We start from the raw sequence: 19,261 nt of genomic DNA on the forward strand, positions 1-19,261 counted from the left end.
ACATACAAAGTTAATATTTACAGTCATTATTTTCAGAAATCAAACTCTTGACTCACTCCTGCCAAAAACAATGTTTCCTCCACTTTTTAAAGTTTGAACTGATGTAAAATTTCACTTTTGCTCATCTAAACTACAACGTTGCTTCACCTTGTTTCCCTCAAACTTATCCGAGTTGAATAAAATCGGTTAAATTAAAACAAAAACTTATTACCACATGAACCAATTTTTCAGCACAGAAATCTGCTCTAAAATCAAGTCTTCGAGACTGAAACGCAGCTCTAAAGTCTTGCTTACTGCGCTGTGGCAGAGCTTATTTAAGCCTTGCTGCTCGCTGGCGCGCTGCGATGCGGAATCATCAGTATCGGCAGCAGCGTTTGTTCCTTTCTCGCTCGTTTTTCCTGATCTCAGTGTCTGTGTGCGACTGAAAAAACTCTGCGGCCTCTCGTGTGCTTACAAAGCGTTTCACTTCTCGGCTCTTCAGAGAGCAGAAAACGAGCCACTTCAGCATCCTTAGCTTTGTGTCCGCCGCCTAATCCCGGAAAAACTAATGGAAAATAATGCTGAACAACCGAAGCCACCAAATCCCTCATTTCCGAGGGCCTGATTACGGATAATCTGTGGCTAATCGGGCCTGGTTTTCAACCCTAATCTAGAAAGATTGCTAATTTGAGAGTCAAATCCTATATAGCTAATGCTCCCCTTACAGCACGTCTGCTTGAGTTATGGCTCTGTTTCGGCTTTTGGCTGGCGAGGGATGCTTGTCCATATTCCCCAGACCCCCACTGAGGGAGGGCAGAGGGGGCTCAAGGCTTTGCTAGTGAACAGGTGGAGGGCAAGAGTAATGTCATTAATCTGGAGCAAAGAGGGGAAGGTAAGCATGTTAGTGGTATGCTAATGATCAGTGGGTGGGGAGGGTGAGGTGGGGTTCAGGGGGACAACAAAGTGGCATCGGCGGGCTTTGAGAGCCCGGCTGAGGGCTGGAAGAGGGGAAGAGCTGACGGATGGCAAGCGGAGAGGGTCATTAATCGAAGGCACCGGGGAGGAACGCGGAAAAGAAATCAATCTTGTGCGTCGCCACAGCAGCGCGATCTCCCCGAGCTCAAGTGCCCCGCAACATTCATCACAACTCCACCGCTCCCACCACGCGGCCCCCCTGCATGGGGCAAGTGAGGAAATTGCAAGCAATAAACATATCAATGGGTGTCCAAAGCGCCCAGCTGCATGGGTACTTTAAACGGGGCAATTCAGGCGAGGGAGGGCGAGAGACAAAGACAAAGAGATGGAAGAGAATGATGGAATAGGAAAAAACACAAAAACATAAAAATGGGACGCCTCAACGTCGCCCCGTCTGGCCTGTCTCGGTTCAGTTCTTCTACAGAGAGGGAGGCTGGAGCGTGCACTGAATTTCATCATCTCCAAATATAAGATATAATACGTATCCAAATACAGGGCGATTCAAAAAGATTCATCTGATTTCAAAGGGCCATATTTTTATAACCGTGAGGCGCCGAGGAACCAATCACAATCCAATACATAGAGCAGCTCTGAGCCCCAACACGGCCCAATATTATCAACATTCATCATCAACGTTCCACATAAAGCTCAGAAGACGTGTAGGTTCACTGGGGGTTTCAGTAAATATACAACAGTTCTGCCTCCTATGAGCACCACAGTAAACAAATCAGTCAGTAAGGTCCTCTACAAGCACCCGCTTCTCCACCATGGAACTACTTTCAGTATAAAAAGTCTGAATTTCCACTATAATGTTTATAATTTGCCCCCTACACTCAAATTCCAATTTACAGGTATGGAAACTTTTAAAGAGGTGGCACGGTGGCGTGGTGGGTAGCGCTGTCGCCTCACAGCAAGGAGGGCCTGGGTTCGATTCCCCTGCCGGGTGACCGGGGTCCTCTCTGTGTGGAGTTTGCATGTTCTCCCCGTGTCTGCGTGGGTTTCCTCCAGGTTCTCCGGTTTCCTCCCACAGTCCAAAGACATGCAGTCAGGCCAATTGGACATGCTAAATTGTCCCTAGGTGTGAGTGACTGTCTGCCCTGCGATGGACTGGCGACCTGTCCAGGGTGTATCCTGCCTTTCGCCCGAAGACTGCTGGGATAGGCTCCAGCGCGACCCTGACGGAGAAGCTGTTTGGAAAATGGATGGATGGAAACTTTTAAAAAGATGGCTCTTTTTTGGGAATTTTTCCTTGCCACTGTCGCCACTGGCAACACTCATGGGGACTCAGCACCCGGATTTTCTTCTCTCTTTCTCTCTGTAACACTGACTGATCTGTAAAGCTGCTTTGTGACAACACCTGTTGTAAAAAGTGCTGTATAAATAAACTCTTCAAGGGTTCTTTAGGAAAGACAACAGTTCTATATACAACCATGAGCACTCAAAGAACTATTCCCATGCTTTGCATGGTGAAACTTGATGGAGAATGTGATGCAAATGGTTCTATACAGCACTCAAAAGAGTTCTACTATTGCTATGATGTCAAATCCTTTTTGATTGTATATGCAGTCTTTAAAGAGCTAGTTCTTCAAGGGTTCTCTAGTAAAAAGAAAAATGGCTGTATATAGAACCATGAACACTTGAAGAACCCTTCTGCATACTTAAAGGGTTCTTTGCATGGTGAAATGGTTCTTTAGATGGATTGTTCAGAATGTGATGTACATGGTTCTGTATACCACCACGAAAGGTTCTGCTATTGCTGTGATGGCAAGCTTGTAACAACTGCAGAACCCGTTTTGGCGCTATATAGACTCAAAGTTGGTTCTATATAGAGCCCTTTTTCATGATTAAAGGTTTCATAGGCATGGTGAAAGAGTTCCTCAGGTTAATGGACAATGTGTTTTAAACGGTTCTATAGAACTTTTTTTGAAAAGGGTTCTGTATAGTACCAAAAAGCTTCTTCTATTTTTATGATGTCAAGCTTGTAATCACAGTAGATCACGTTATATAGAACCATAAACAACACATTCTCCATCAATCTGAAGAATGAGTTCAGGATGCAGAGAATGCAGAGAATGATTTCAGTGTTCATGGCTCTACAAAGAACCACCGTCTTTACTAAAGAACCCTTGAAGGACTTTCCTTGTTTAGTGTATACGATGTTGTGGCCTGCGCTGCTGTGGGGGAATGTAATCTTGTCTGAAGCTGCATGAAGTCGCTTGTGCTGCAACAGAAGCAGCAGGGTCTAGGAGCACATTAACACAAAGCCCCTGCGCTCCACACGCCCAGCTAAAGCCTCCGTTTCTGCCGAGTTGCACTTCATATCCGTCCTTTTCGAAGGAAAACTCGCTAACCTTCCTCCCCCACTTCCCCCTCTGCTCACTCCAGGGCCGAATGGCACTAGGAAGCGTGCTCTGTCTTGATGGAACGAGTAAAGAGCCTCACAATTGGTGATATGAGACGGGTTCAGGTTGGCCACGAGAGCCCGCCACACGAGGAAGGTGCTAAAACTGAAAAAACAGCCCGAAAGAACACATCAAACGAGGCGGAGAATAATGGAGGTGTGCTGAATAATGCATTCGGCATCGGAAACGAGCCCAGGACGGGCGCAGCAGACGCCTTCTGAAGACTCTCGTCGCCCCATGCAGTGACACACTTGAAAACAAACTGGATCCACAAAGCTGTGAACAGATGCTGCGTCTACTTTCACTCTCTGTAGAGCTTTTTAATCACTGCCTGCTTTTTGCAGGAGTGGCGTGCATAAAACTCCATATTTAACCCTTTTAATTTGAGACGCATCAATGTAGTCAAGCTGTACTCTTCGTTTATTACATTATTATGCATAGTGGGTTAAAGGACATTTACATTCGATTTATAGTCATGTCGCCTGTCGTGGTGTTGCTCGTTGCTTGTCGCTAAACAGCAGCAACAAGTCGCCCACTCTCATAAGAAGTGACTGGGAGCCTCTCACTCGGTCATCTGAATCAGAACCAGAATCCCTTTATTTCACCAAGTATGTTTCACATGCAAGAAATCAGACTTAGACTTACTAGACTTTAGAGTTACACATGCATGACATGAAACACACTAAAGAGACCAGACAAGCACACAGACTGTCAATAAGTGTTAAACTAGTGGAGAAATAAATAAGAAAACCATAAAAAAGTACAGAATAAGAAGTAATAGTAAAGAGCTGATGTGGGAGGAGCTTAAAGAGATGTGTGAATATCTGTACATATGCAGATGTGAATGTCTATACTGTCTATAATATTAGGTACCACGTTAAAACAAAACTCTTACAAAGCATTCGTGAATTATTTAAAATGAGTTTATAAATGTTTCGACCTCAGATTTTGATGTTTACTGATTCTACTTTGTCTTCTCCATCAGCATTAAACTGTCAGCTTCATCACAAATTCTTATCCATTAGATTTTATAGCTCACTTTTGTCCTTTTCATTAATGTGTTAAAACTGATTATCGATGATTTTTAAAGTCCTTATGGCCTAACATTTTTAACATAAAGCACCGACCAGGTTTTAGATGATAACTACAGCTAAAACTGCCACAAGGAGGAGTTTGGAAGTGCCTAAAGGAACACACTCACAAATTTACTGTGTTCCTGTTACTGGTTGGTGTAGTGGATAACCCCTCAGCCTTCAACGTTGCAGACTGGGGTTCAGTCCCCACTTGGGTAACCACCCAATAAGCACTATACCAATAAGAGTCCTTGGGCAAGACTCCCAACACTACCTTCACCTACCTGTGTAAAATGATCGCATTGTAAGTTGCTCTGAATAAAAGCATCTGACAAATGCCGTAAATGTTAGTTGCAGGTCCTTTAAGTCCTGTAAGTTGTGGATAGGACTTGTTGTTCCCACACATCCCACAGATGATCAGTGAGAATGAGGTCTGGAGAATTTGTAGGTTCTTTATTGCATTCTTCAAACTGTTCCTGAACAGTGGGCACAGTGGGGCAGGTCATTATCCTTCATCATGAAGTGATGGACCTGGTCTGTAATGACGTATAGGTGGGTAACACCAGCAGAACATTATCCAGAGCATCACACTACCTCCACCATGTTCTCTTTGTTCCACAGTTCATCCAGGTGCATCACGTCCCCAGGTAAATGTGGCACATTTACATATCCATCCATGTGATGCAAAAGAAAATGAGTCAACGGATGAGGTGACTTTCTTCCAGTCACTTCAATGTCCAGTTCTGACACTGGTGTGCGAACTGTTGGCACTTTTGATAGTGGAAAGGGGACAGCATGGGCACTCAGACTGGTCTGAAGCTAGGCAACACAGCAGGGTGAGAGGAAACACAGTAGCTCTTCTGTCAGTTCGGAACAGATAGGATCACCTTTGTTGCCCTCAAGAATCGATGAGCCTTGTGATCTGTCCCTCCTCTCAGTAGGTACTCACTACTGCTTGCAGGAGTGTGACACAAGCCTTGCTATTTCGGAGATTCTCAGATCCAGTCAACGTCCAAGATGTTGGCCAACTGTACGCCTACCATCGAATATATTCCAGACCATTTTTACAAGGTAATGAATGCTACTCAAATAATCTGTGAGTGGTCGCAATGATTCTCATCTGCTCGTCTGTGTATATGTAGTAACAGTGATGTTTAGTTTGGAGACCAGCTTAACACAGAGATAACAAGGGATACAAAAAGAACAGAAAGACCTAATTTAGGACCTCATCTGGCCCAGGTATCATATTATGTGTGGACAGAGATTATCTGCATAACAATGCAGCAGTAAAGACCCCAAAAACAGGGCCTTGGTCATGTAACACAACCATCCTATGACCCTCAGCCTATTTGAATCATCAACAGCACCTCTGATGGCAACACATGCTGAAGAAGATTGCAGGCTTTTATGCAAACAAAGGAAATTTCTGCAAAAAATATTTATTCAGCATGGACTTCTGTCGCACCCTCAGATATGCGAAACCAATTTTGGATTCAGAAAAGATGACAAAATGCATCGTTCAGATGACCTCACAGTTCAAAGAGAGGGAATGAAGGTAACAGGAAAAGCATGGAGCTGCTCATTAACTGTATTATATGCATGATGATTCGCAAACTGCTGTATTGGCTTATGATCCTCCGCAAGGACGCGGCAACCTAGGCACACAGTGGAGAAATCTTGTGAAACAGAGCACATCCTGATAAAAGTGTATTCAGCTACTTTTAAAGTGATGGAAAGAATGCTTTAAAGTTGCCAATCAATCTCAGAGCCATCTTATCAAGCTTGGTTATTGTTATGAACAGAGGTCAGGAGATGCCTTTGGTACGGGGGCAATTTCATAGAGGATGGAGGCGACTTAGGACACAGTTAAAAGCTTTAAAAGAATGGCAACTCTATAAAGAAAGACCTTGTGCTTGACAGATACCTGGAAATACCCTTTCCCTCACCAACACAAGCGGCCTTCACCATCCTTTCAGGACAAAACAGAGAGTACCAGCACATGGTGCATTCTTCCTTTCTCTACTCCCTTTCTCTCTTAGCCTTCCATAATGCTGAGCCTGTTAGGGGTGCCACAGGGTACCATTTTGGGGCCCTTGTTGTTCACGATATACGCTAATAACCTTTGCAATAATGTTTTAAATGCTGATATGCATTTTTATATGCATTTATTGTTTTGCTTCATCACCAGCAGGGGCTCTTTCAAATTTACAGGAAGCATTTATGACTGTTTAGCACAGTCTTAGCTCTCTAGGGCTTGTCCTTAATTGTCAAAAAACAAAATATATGTTACTCTCAATGATAAAATATGAAGGTATTTCTATTGGTTGTGTCACAGCCAATGTCTTTCAACCATTATGCTTCAAATACAGCAGTGAATGTATAAGGAATTTTTTTTTACAGCCCATTTTGCTCATCTTCACCAGATATCTGTACTGATATCTGTGGAAGGAACTGAAGATGTTTTCTTTGCCAGAAAATAAGTTGGTAAGTGAACTTTTCAGCGCTATGAGCTGAAAAGGGGTTAGTTTTACCTTTTAACACTTTAACACTGTTGATATTTTAAACGTAACTGACATTTTTGCTGTCTTCCTCATCTGTTTCTCCCAGGTTCTGCAGTTCAGGTCAGCGGGTGAGAGTTTTGAGGATGTGTGGACATAATTAAACAGGATTTATACCTTTGCTATGAATTCTGGGTATGTAGGAACTTGATATTTGGCACATTTCTACATTGTCAGAAAAAAAAGGTACTGAACTGTCGCTGGAGCCCTCAGCACCTTCAGTTACGGAGCACTATTGTACCATAAATCCATTGCAGTTACATTGTGACCATTTTTAAATACATTAAGACATCTTTAAGGATCACCAGACTGAATGTATCACAGCGTCACTTAGCAGACACAGTACGAAGCTCAGCTGCCCTACATAGAATGTGCTGCAGTGCACTTAAAGCTTAAAGTTGATATCACTCGATCCAGGCAGGTGGCTTGTACTGTCCGATTGAATACTTAAGTATTAAGTATGGTGTACTTATTCTGCTAAAACTGTAAACAAGGTAATGAGAGAGTGTGGGTCAGAGTTACCCAGAATTCCTAGTGAGTTAGCTGATTTCCGTTTATTAGCTTTTATTTTGCAGTCAGATGTTTTCAAACAAACAACACATGGGTTTTAACAAAGCAACTTAAATTTCTGCTAAGTCAGTAGTTTTTTCTCAAAGTTGGCGTAACTGAAAACTCCTTTGGAAAGAGTTTTTGAACATCTCAGCTTGTTAACATTGTAATTATATCGATGTGAACATTAAAAGCTCAAATTTATGAATTAATCAGTGCGGCAATTCAACTTAAAAGCTCAAATTTATGAATTAATGCGCAGTTCAACTTCAAAGCTCAAATTTATGAATTAAATGTAGCAGTTCAACTTAAAAGCTTGAATTTATAAGTTATTGCAGCAGTTCAACTTAAAAGCTCAAACTTATGAATTAATCAGTGCAGCAATTCAACTTAAAAGCTCAAATTTATGAATTAATCAGTGCAGCAATTCAACTTAAAAGCTCAAATTTATGAATTAATCAGTGCAGCAGTTCAACTTCAAAGCTCAAATTTATGAATTAATCAGTGCAGCAATTCAACTTAAAAGCTCAAATTTATGAATTAATGTGCAGTTCAACTTCAAAGCTCAAATTTATGAATTAAATGTACCATTTCAACTTAAAAGCTCAAATTTATGAATTATTGCAGCAGTTCAACTTAAAAGCTTGAATTTATAAGTTATTGCAGCAGTTCAACTTAAAAGCTCAAACATGTGAATTAATCAGTGCAGCAATTCAACTTAAAAGCTCATATTTATGAATTAATCAGTGCAGCAATTCAACTTAAAAGCTCAAATTTATGAATGAATGCACAGTTCAACTTCAAAGCTCAAATTTATGAATTAAATTTAGCATTTCAACTTAAAAGCTCAAATTTATAAATTATTGCAGCAGTTCAACTTAAAAGCTTGAATTTATAAGTTATTGCAGCAGTTCAACTTAAAAGCTCAAACTTATGAATTAATCAGTGCAGCAATTCAACTTAAAAGCTCAAATTTATGAATTAATCAGTGCAGCAGTTCAACTTCAAAGCTCAAATTTATGAATTAATCAGTGCAGCAATTCAACTTCAAAGCTCAAATTTATGAATTAATCAGTGCAGCAATTCAACTTAAAAGCTCAAATTTATGAATTAATCAGTGCAGCTATTCAACTTAAAAGCTCAAATTTATGAATTAATGTGCAGTTCAACTTCAAAGCTCAAATTTATAAATTAAATGTAGCATTTCAACTTAAATGCTCAAATTTATAAATTATTGCAGCAGTTCAACTTAAAAGCTCAAATTTATTAATTAATCAGTGCAGTAGTTCAACTTAAAAGCTCAAATTTATGAATTAATCAGTGCAGTAGTTCAACCTAAAAGCTCAAATATATGAATTAATCAATGCAGTAGTTTAACTTGAAATCTCAAGTTTTGGCAACAGTATTATTAGTGTGTATACTTAGATTTTGTTTGTTAAAACTTTTAAAACTTGATTCATTTGAGGCAATGAGTAACCTCTAAAAGTTTGAGTAAATTGAACTTGTCAGTGTCTACACGCCAAAAATTCAAGCTTATATTTACACTCATACAAACTGAATGACATAATACTTTTAGCATCCTTTTATCATGTTTGGGATCAAGTTACTACCTCAAACTCACTGTTTGGTTGAGAAGACTGTGCTAACAAATGAGCAACAGAGTATTAGCATTTGACTGTTTATCTGATGTCAATTTCCAGCCAAATGTGTGACTCTATGTGTTCTAGACACATTAATTTAATACAGTAATGATAAAATGCTGAGTGATGCTGGGAAACTTGGCAGCACCACCAAACATGCGCACCTTCATTAAGAACATAGGTTTCGAATTTTGGGATGCAACACAGCCTGTCTGGTGTGGGACGGCCTTAAGAAGATTTAAAGTATTTAAAGCCTCTTTTGAAGTTCTGCTCTCCCCACTTTGGAACTTTGGAGCTAAAAGAGAGAAAGAGACAGTATTTATAAAGTTAGAGATGAACTGGACCACTGGGACTGTGTATCTAAAGAGCCTTTTTGTTATTGAGCCGCCTTCATCTGAACGCTGGAGGACAGGCTGGAAAAAAGCAATCACCCTTTTCCTTCCCCAGTCAATCACAAACCAATCGTTTAAACCTCGCTAGAGGACGACAAGAGAACAGCAGACCCCAACCCCCCCCCCTCGCTCTCTCTCGCTCGCTCACAGTGAGGACGCTGAGACGCTGACGTATCTAACAGTCGGTCAGACCGAGGCAGTGATGGAGAGGCTGGAGTTTCAGCTAGACTCTTGATTTGAAGCAACAGGAGGAAGTGATTATATCTGATTAAATGTGTGCGCTCTGCGGGAGTCTGAGGGACGCTAGGCTGAGGCCGAGAGCACCGAGTCCAAATCACTGTGCTCCAACTTCAGCACAGCAACCGTGAAGAGGTTTGAAGTGCTTTCAGGCTGAAGAGGAGAGGTGAAAGAAGCAGACTCACTCTGCACTGCTGAAGGGAAACACTCGACAGCTTTAGGGGGGAAAAGAGATTTACAGCTTGTATTTACATGCAGGTCCATTTTGGACAAGGGCGTTTCGTCCATCAGGGTGAATTTTACTACTTTCATAATTTTCGTTGGTATAAAGTGCTGTGCAAAAGTTAGAGACCACCGGCTGTTTAGTTCATTTCCACGCAAAACAGCCTTGTGCATTTTGCAATGTCAGTGTGTGAGAGTTCAGTGAGTCTCTTTCTCTTCATTCCAGCTTCCGTTCTTCTCAGGAGACTCACTTTCAGCTCCTCAAAGAATCACACCTCCAAAGCTCAGACTTAGAAGCTGGTTGATGATTTTCTGAAGTGATCACACCCATTCAGTGGTGCTGAGGTCTGGACTCTGGGGTGGTCAGTCCACCGTTCAGCTTCTTTGTTTGATGTGTCCTTTTCTCAGTGAGGTTCTTCTTGATCAGCTACACGTCCTTTCAGAACCACAGTGCTGAGTGGTCTTCTCACAGTGGAAGGATGGACAGAAACACCTGTGGATGTTTTCAGATCTGAAGCAGCTTGATCTTCTCCTCTCTCTCAGAGATCAAAGCTTTCAGTGCTGTTTATCTGCTGGGGGCAGTTTTGGGGTCGACCAGCTCTTCCAGGTGGTTGTTAGGAGCCTCATTTTCTCTGGAGCTTTTTCCCTTTATGGTCTGGCCTCTTCTTATCCATGTTTACGCCTGTGATACTCTTGTGCTCTTCATTCTTCAGGTACCATTTGCTTGTGGTTCCACCTTCTAAACTTTGTGTTGTTGGCCATTAGGTGCTGCTGGCCCTGGAATGGAAGCTCTGGAATGATCTGCCCATGAACTTTATGCTTTGACATCTTTGTCTACATTTAAATCTTGTCTCATATTTTCCCATTAGTCTTTGCTTAGTTTTAAATTTCATAACTTCATTATTCTCCCTAGAAAAGACAATTATGCTTGGAAGAGGAAGATCAGCTACATAATGAATGAGTGACTTGGAAGCTTGAAGACCCGGACAGAAGACAGGACATTATGGAGAAACGCTATCTATAAGGACATCCATCATTAGAAATGACTTGACAACACGTAATAGTAATAATAGTTTCTTAATTCTCGGAAAACACAGAAGCGATCTGTATTTTTCTGTGGATTACAACTACAAAGAGTCACTTTAGAAGCCCTCTCATCATCTCATGGTGGTCTACTATGTGCCCACAGCCCTGGACAGATAATAACTGTAGGGCGTCATGCACTACCCCGGGCTCAAGGAGGATGCTGGAGGCAGGGTTCAGGGTCGCAGCAGTCCTTATTTTCCCTCCAAACAAACTAAATCCATAACCAGTTCAAAACCAAAGCTAAGCCAGACACTTTTAAGTTCACAGGCGATGTGCTGGACTGGAGTGTCAACACTGATATAGATTATCTGAGCTAAAGTCATCCACTCAGCACTGATGTGTCAATACAGCAAATCTTATAATCCACAGAGTTACACACACTTTACATTTACGATTAGAACTGTGGTTCTCACACTACACTACAAAAGGCAGGAATCACTGTTCTCATTCAAATAAAACCAGGCATGCTGGTTTTCTCCTACTTAAAGAGATGATTCTTCAAAGGTTCTTTGGTAAAGACAGTGGTTTTATGTAGACCCATGAACAATCAAAGAACAATCTCGGCAGGGTGAAATGGTTCTTCAGATTGGTGGAGAATAGGTGGTATATGGCTCCATAGAGAAAGAGCTCTATATAGCACCAGAAAGGGTTCTTCTATTGTTACAAGCTTGACATTGTAACATCAGCAGAACCCTTTTTTGAACCCATATTCAGCACATTCCCCATCAATCTGATTCATCATTTCACTGACTTAACACTGCGGTTCTCACATTACATATGTAATATGTATGTAATATCTAATAAGCCTGAGATTTTAAGGGGTTAAAGCTGTTGTTCGTAATGATAGCACTCAGAAAGGGAGCTGATATTTCGTGCAGTGGTCCGACCCGTTCCTTCAACCTTCAAGTTCAGCCTGTGAGATAATGTTCTGTCCACTGAAAAGTTCCCTGAACAGCTGGCACCGGCACCCGGGCCGGGACGTTCTCCGAAACGCAGCGCCCACTAACCCGCGACCACATCTTGTTCATTTCAATTTCAAATTCACAAACTAATGAGTCCAAACATGCTGACTCGGCTGCTTTAGAGGGCAAGTCGTTAGTTTTAATTATTCTTGTGGAAAGGAAAAAAAATAGTCAGATTGGAGGGGACCCGGACCCCCGCTGGTGCTCTGGCCCCCTCACTTACCGTCTCACGACATAAATTTTAATTGATGGTTTAATCAGACGCTGGAAAAAGGTTACAATATTGTTATTCCTCTCCTGCAGAGCGACTCCTGAACGACCTCGGCTGGAAAGGCCACCAAGCCAATTGTTATTCAGGGACTGTGAAGCTGCAGGAGGTCCGAGTCCCAGCAGAGCAGGACAGAGCGGGACGGACTGTCTTCACTGCAGTCTCTCAGCTTCGTTCTCATAAAACTACATTTCCAGAAACTGAACCTGTGGAGGCGCTGGAGGAAACCTGAGGAAAGTTTAAATGGCTTGACGAGGCTCTTCGTCCACACTGAGGGATAAAAGGAGCTAAACGGCTAAAAACGAGAAGTTAAAAAAGTTTCTAATCACTTGTCCAGAACTTTCCTTTAATTTTAGAGAGTGTTTCACTAGAAAAAGCTAAGAAATTTCACCTGCAAGATTCCTTTTTCTACAGCAAACGGGTTTTGGGCAGCAGAAGGTGGGCATTACTGCTACTGAGCGCTGATTGGTTGTTGAGCGGAGCAGCTCATTGGCTGTTTGCGCTCACTGACATCATAAACGTACATGAAGCGTTGTCTTTACCTCCTATAAGTCGAGTTTAAAAGCTCTTAAAATATAACAGCAGTGTTCAAATGTTTTATGCTGTTCTGTGTTCAGGAAAGTAATGCAATCTTTTACATGTTTAAGACTATATAAACTAATTTTACTCAAATGCTCCATATTAACCCATATGGCTGGTGTAGTGTAGTGGATAACACCTCTGCCTTCAACGCTGCAGACTAAGGTTCAATCCCCGCCCTACACTATACCACTAAGGGTCCTTGGGCAAGACTCCTTACACTGCTTTCGCCTACCTGTATAAAATTGCTCAAATTATAAGTCGCTCTGGATAAGAGCATCTTCCAAATGTAACCCATTCTTTTTGGGAGCCCTCTAGCGTTTGAGAAACCCAGAAGACGTTACAGAGCGATAATTCTCCTCTCTACAAGTTCCGCCAGAGTGGATCTGCTGCACCATTTGAAGTGGAACAGGAAAGTCAGCTAGACACTGAAACGTCAGCACTACCAGCGATTTATTATGCTTGTTATGAAGAAAAGGGGAGTTCTGGCAAATTTGTTCTTCAGACTGATGGAGAATGTGTTAAATATGGTTCTATATAACACCAAATAAGGGTTCTTCTGCTGTAAACAAGCTTCATATTGTAACAATAGAAGAACCCTTTTTGGTGCTATGTAGAACCATATACAACACACTCTCCATCAATTTGAAGAACCACATCACCATGCAAAGAACCCTTTAAGTATGAAATTGTTCTATATATAATGAAGTAGAACCATTCTATTTACTAAAGAACCCTTGAAGAACCCTCTCTAAGCGTGTAGGCTGAGTGAGTGCAGCAGGCCGTCGTGGGCTGTGTATGTAGTTGTTTTATGTGGAGCTCATTAATGTTCTGTACGGTTCTCCTCTCAGTCTGTAATGCAGCTGAGGTGAGAACCTTCATTCCTCTCTGGCTCTCGTTTTTATCCCTCCTGTTGTGGTCACAGTACGGTGGTCCTGCCCAGAGGTTTATCAGAGCCCGGAGACAGAGCGGGGGTCTCTCTACCTGTCAGCTGCTCTGGTCAGTGTGATATCGGCAGCCATGCACGTCAGACAAGGTGACAGTTTCAAAGAGGAGAAAAAAGAAGCGGGGGTGTGTGCCCCCCCCCCCCCTCGCACACACACACACACACACACACACACACACACACACACAGACACATGCTCTCTCTCTCTCACACACACGCTCTCTTTTCTCCTCTCCTTTCTTCTCTCTCTCGTTGTCTGACTCGTTTTCTTTCTTTTTCTGTCTTTCTTTTTCCTCTGTCTCGATTTCTCCTCTCTATCTCACACACACATGCGCTCTCTCTCTCACACACACTCTCTCTTTTCTCCTCTCCTTTCTTCTCTCTCTCGTTGTCTGACTCGTTTTCTTTCTTTTTCTGTCTTTCTTTTTCCTCTGTCTCGATTTCTCCTCTCTATCTATCTCACACACACATGCGCTCTCTCTCTCACACACACTCTCTCTTTTCTCCTCTCCTTTCTTCTCTCTCTCGTTGTCTGACTCGTTTTCTTTTTCTGTCTTTCTTTTTTCTCTGTCTCCATTTCTCCTCCTTCCCCCTCTCTCTCTCTCTCTCTCTCTCTCTCTCTCACACACACACACACAGACACACACACACACACACTCTCTTTCTGTCTTTTTTCTCCTCTCCTTTCTTCTTTCTCTTTTTGTCTGACTTGTTTTCTTTCTTTCCTCTCTCTCTTTCTCTCTCTACCTTTTTCTCTGCATTATCTCTCTCTCTCTCTCTCATAGTAAATGAATGAACAGAGGCTGTGTTTAAAATCAGAAGTTTTGGTAGAACCTCACGCGAGGAGCGCTGCTGAATCTCCTCTGGAAGTTCCTCTGCCCCCCCAACAGCCCCACCCCATCACCCCCCCAGCCACCCCCCAACACCGCATGCTTCTCAGCTAATGCTTGTTCACGTATAATCAAGACTTCCTCCCTTCATTTTCTTTGTCATCAGTGGAGATGATCACGTTCAGGGCGCGTTGCCTAGAAACACTTCACTGAAGACGATTACGAGAGGCGGCAATTAAACGCTCGTCACTCCATTCAGTCCCTTAATGCAGAGTGGCCGAGCCACAGGGACACGCCACCCAAATACAAGGAGTCAGGAACACACACACACACACACACCCACACACAGCCTGTGGTCATCATCAGCAGAGTGACTCAAAGGGCCCTTTCATATAAAACCCTACTTGGTTTCCATATTTGGACTGTATGGACTGAACTGCACATCTGGAAGAAAGTCCAGAGAGAAGTGTAGTTCATCAAACGGGTCAGGGAGGACAGGGGCTCAAGGAACCCAGCAAGGGAGCGGGCCAGGGACAGAACCCAGGTCATGTTGTGGTCAAGGGACAGAGTCTGGGTCAGCCACAGAGGCCAGGAGCAGTCTTACTTACAAAGGAACACAAAACTGCCCACAGCAGTTTAGCCCCACCCATTCTCTTTGAAGGTATAAGGAGTGTTTCACCAACGAGGCACAGCCAATCCGAACAGAGCTCATTTACATACATCATTCTTAGAGATTGGAAAATGTTCCTGTTACTTTTTATTATGACGTTTTCCCATTTGCATTAGCTGATATCTATCTATCTATCTATCTATCTATCTATCTATCTATCTATCTATCTATCTATCTATCTATCTGTCTGTCTGTCTGTCTGTCTGTCTGGTTGAATTATCAGGGTTAAGTTTAAGTCTGTGTTTATGTTCAGTCTCAATAGAATCTATTACATTCATTTGATGCATTTCACAATTTTTATGGCTTAACCTCTTAACTCATGTCCCATTTTTGCCTGAAACGTCATACCCAAAGTAAAGGGGGCGCTGTTCCCACATTCTCCGGGCTACAGTCATGATCTCGGTCTCATTTGAAAGGAAACACTGAGTTTATCAGACTAACTGTATGAGCTACAGACAGACTATCAGAGTCTAGAACGGAGGAGTTTATTTCCTCCTGACTCACAGATCTCTAAACTGATCTCTGACTCTTGCCGTGTTATCAGACCACATGTTCTGGACGACGGTGTCTCTGTGGAGGCGGAGAGGCTCTGAAGGTGAGGACACACTGATTTGGTAGCGTTTGCTCATTCAGTGCTGATGATGGAAATGAGACGATCGTACCTGCCATGAGTAACGGATCATAAAACTGTTTGGGGGAGTCGAATCCTGAGATTTCAAGCTTTCTAATGATATACTGCATCACTGTGTTGCTGGAAGATTTGATGCATAAACTGTATTGAATTAACTGTGTTTGCATTGATTAACCACTCTTTATAGTGACTGTTATATAGAATAAAGTATAATTAAACCAGTCTGTGGGGTGAGTTCAGCTTCCTGTACTGATAGGCAGAAGTTGGTGAGTACGTGTCTCAGTGTCTGTTTCAGATTCAGCAGTTCCTTCTGATCTAGTCTGATCTGATACTGAGAGCAGCACTAATTACTCAACAATAACTCTTACAGCACAGAGCGCCAGAAGAACCGGATCTCAGAGAGAGTCCTGATGAACAAACTAACTTCACTCAACACTTCTAATTATTCTTGTAGGATTGCAGTTTCATACTGGGAATTATAAACATACTTATACCAACAACACCAATTATCTTTATTATAGTTTGTGCCAACTTTGAATCCTGTTACAACATAAACCCTGAAAATCAGACGCTCAATATAACCTGCAGTAGGGAAGATTCCTAAGTCTTATTTAAGTAAGTGACACTTTTTAATCCCACAAACGGGGAAATTTCATCTCGGCATTTAACCCATCCCTGAAGTGAAACACCACATACACACTAGTGGGCACACTTGCCTGGAGTGAACACATTTAGAAATAAAGGTTCTAGACTGTCTCTGGGTCAGTTCCCCTCTCGTCACTGGGGTGGGACCCTCAAGGCTCCATCTCAGTGCCTTTAGTCAGGGAACATAACTGATCCACAATCCAAGGAAATGATCTGCTCTAAGCTGTACTGACTCCACACACCCTGCCTCGCCTCGCCTCCAGGCTTTTATTCTACTGCTCTGCTTTAAAACATTCAGTTATGAAAAGCTACAAATACCAACTTTTCACCTGGAGAAACTGATTTAAGCTTCACACTCAGACCTTAAAACCACTGCTGGAGCTTTGAGGGAACATTTACACAGTTTGTACAGTGTATAATTCCACCATATAGCTAGACAGACAGACAGACAGACAGACAGACAGCTAATAGACTTCAACACCTCTGTGTTCTATACTTCAATAAAGAAAAACACTCAAAAAAAACCCTTTGCATGATCAAAGTGTTCTTTGCATCATGGTTGGGTTCTTCAGACTGATGAAGAATGTGCATGGATGTGCCATAGATGGTTCTATATAGAACCTTTTTGAAAAGGGTGCTATGAAGAACCTTTTTTTTTAAAAAAGGTGCTATGTAGAACCATCTATATCATTTTCCATCAGTCTGAAGAACCCCTTAATGACACAAAGAACACTTTAATCATAGAACCGTTTTCTTTACTAAAGAACCCTTGAAGAACCACTGTGTAAAAGAAAGAGTGTAAAATCAATCTTTCCACTTAGAACCATAAGTTCTATCTAAAACTCTTTGCACGCTTATGTTTTTTTGCCCGGTGAATTCTACAGATTGAGAGAAGGAGAATGTCTTGTTTATGGTTCTGTATAGCACCAAAAAGGGTTCTGCTATTGGATACAAGCTTCATATTGTTACAATATAAGAACTCTTTTCGGCACTAAAGAATTATTTCACCACGCAACAAACCAATATATAAGAAATGGTTCTATATAGAGGGCGGCACGGTGGCGTGGTGGGTAGCACTGTCGCCTCGCAGCAAGGAGGGCCTGGGTTCGATTCCCCGGCCGGGTGACCGGGGTCCTCTCTGTGTGGAGTTTGCATGTTCTCCCCGGGTTCTCCGGTTTCCTCCCACAGTCCAAAGACATGCAGTCAGGCCAATTGGGTGTGCTAAATTGTCCCTAGGTGTGAGTGTGTGTCTGCCCTGCGATGGACTGGCGACCTGTCCAGGGTGTATCCTGCCTTCCGCCCAAAGACTGCTGGGATAGGCTCCAGCACCCCTGACGGAGAAGCGGCTTGGAAAATGGATGGATGGATGGATGGATGGATGGTTCTATATAGAACTAAACAGAATCATTGCCTTTACTAAAGTGAGTGGACAGTTCCTGTGTAGCTGTTATGTAGGTACAGTGTAATAACGGAGTGGTCATATAGACGTTGCTTTGGGGGAAATGCAACACATTAAATTAATGTTATAACAGTTCTATGTTAATATAAGGAGCGTCTGCTGTTCCGGTCACATTACAGACTGGCTTAAAGCTGAAACTGGTTACAGTGTCTCAGCACTAGCAACATAAATATTAGCTACATGTTATGAAAGCTGGCTGATCCAGTGTAAGTAACGTCTTAATGTAAGTTATTAGACTTCCTTTTACTGCTGGAAATAAAAAAGGTCCCACTTTATATTACATGTCTCTAATAACTGTCTAATACTAATAATGTAGTCACTGTTACAGACGGGATATAGAAGTTCACCTTATGCAATTTCACATGTGTATCAACTTCAGCTTTGCCTCATGTTAGCACACAAGTGTATCTTAATAGTGGTAACAGCCTGTTCTCTCTCACACAAGGGTAATAACACAAATGTAATTACATTGGTAATCAGACTGGAACAGCAGTTATTCCACCAGTAAAAGCAAGTATGTAATAAAATACATTAAGGCATAACTTACACTGTATCAGCCAGCTATCCCAACATGTGGGTAGTGTTTATGTTGCTAGTGCTGTGATATTATAACCAGTTTCAGCTTTAAACCAGTCTGTTGGTTGGTTGTGAACTATGTGTTGTGCTCCCTCCAAAGCAACATCTATATTACCACTACATTATTACACAGTACCTACAACATCAGTAGTTACGGCGTTGTTGCATGTTATTCATTCAGTTATTACATTACATTACATTACATTACATTACATTTAGCAGACGCTTTTATCCAAAGCGACTTACAAATAATGTGGTAAATAGAACAAACATAGTCAGGCCTTAAAAGAGGCCAAGGGTATTAGAAACACAATATAAAGTGGGAGCAAAACACCTGCTGCCCCAGTCCGATTACAAATGTAGTTACATTTATGTTATTATTGTTGTGTAATTACATAAGAGAAAAGGCTGTTATAGCTACAACTTATGATACACATGTGTAATTACATGAGGTGTACATCTGTAATCCACCTCTAACAGTGACTAAATCATTGTTATTGTATATGCTGTTCACATGTAACTACACAGGTATTAGAGGAAAACGTTCTTTCAGAATGTACTGCTCCTAGTATTAGTGCTAAT

At 42.0% G+C, this 19,261-nt stretch overlaps 1 protein-coding gene across 14 annotated transcripts in view; it reads right to left on the bottom strand.

Moving 5' to 3' along the window:
• Nucleotides 1-19,261, bottom strand: part of ptprt (protein tyrosine phosphatase receptor type T) — a 475,774-nt gene that overhangs the window by 245,748 nt on the left and 210,765 nt on the right. The window lies entirely within an intron of this gene.

The sequence above is a fragment of the Pygocentrus nattereri genome, chromosome 26 (genome assembly GCF_015220715.1).
Source record: "Pygocentrus nattereri isolate fPygNat1 chromosome 26, fPygNat1.pri, whole genome shotgun sequence".
NCBI lineage: Eukaryota > Metazoa > Chordata > Actinopteri > Characiformes > Serrasalmidae > Pygocentrus > Pygocentrus nattereri.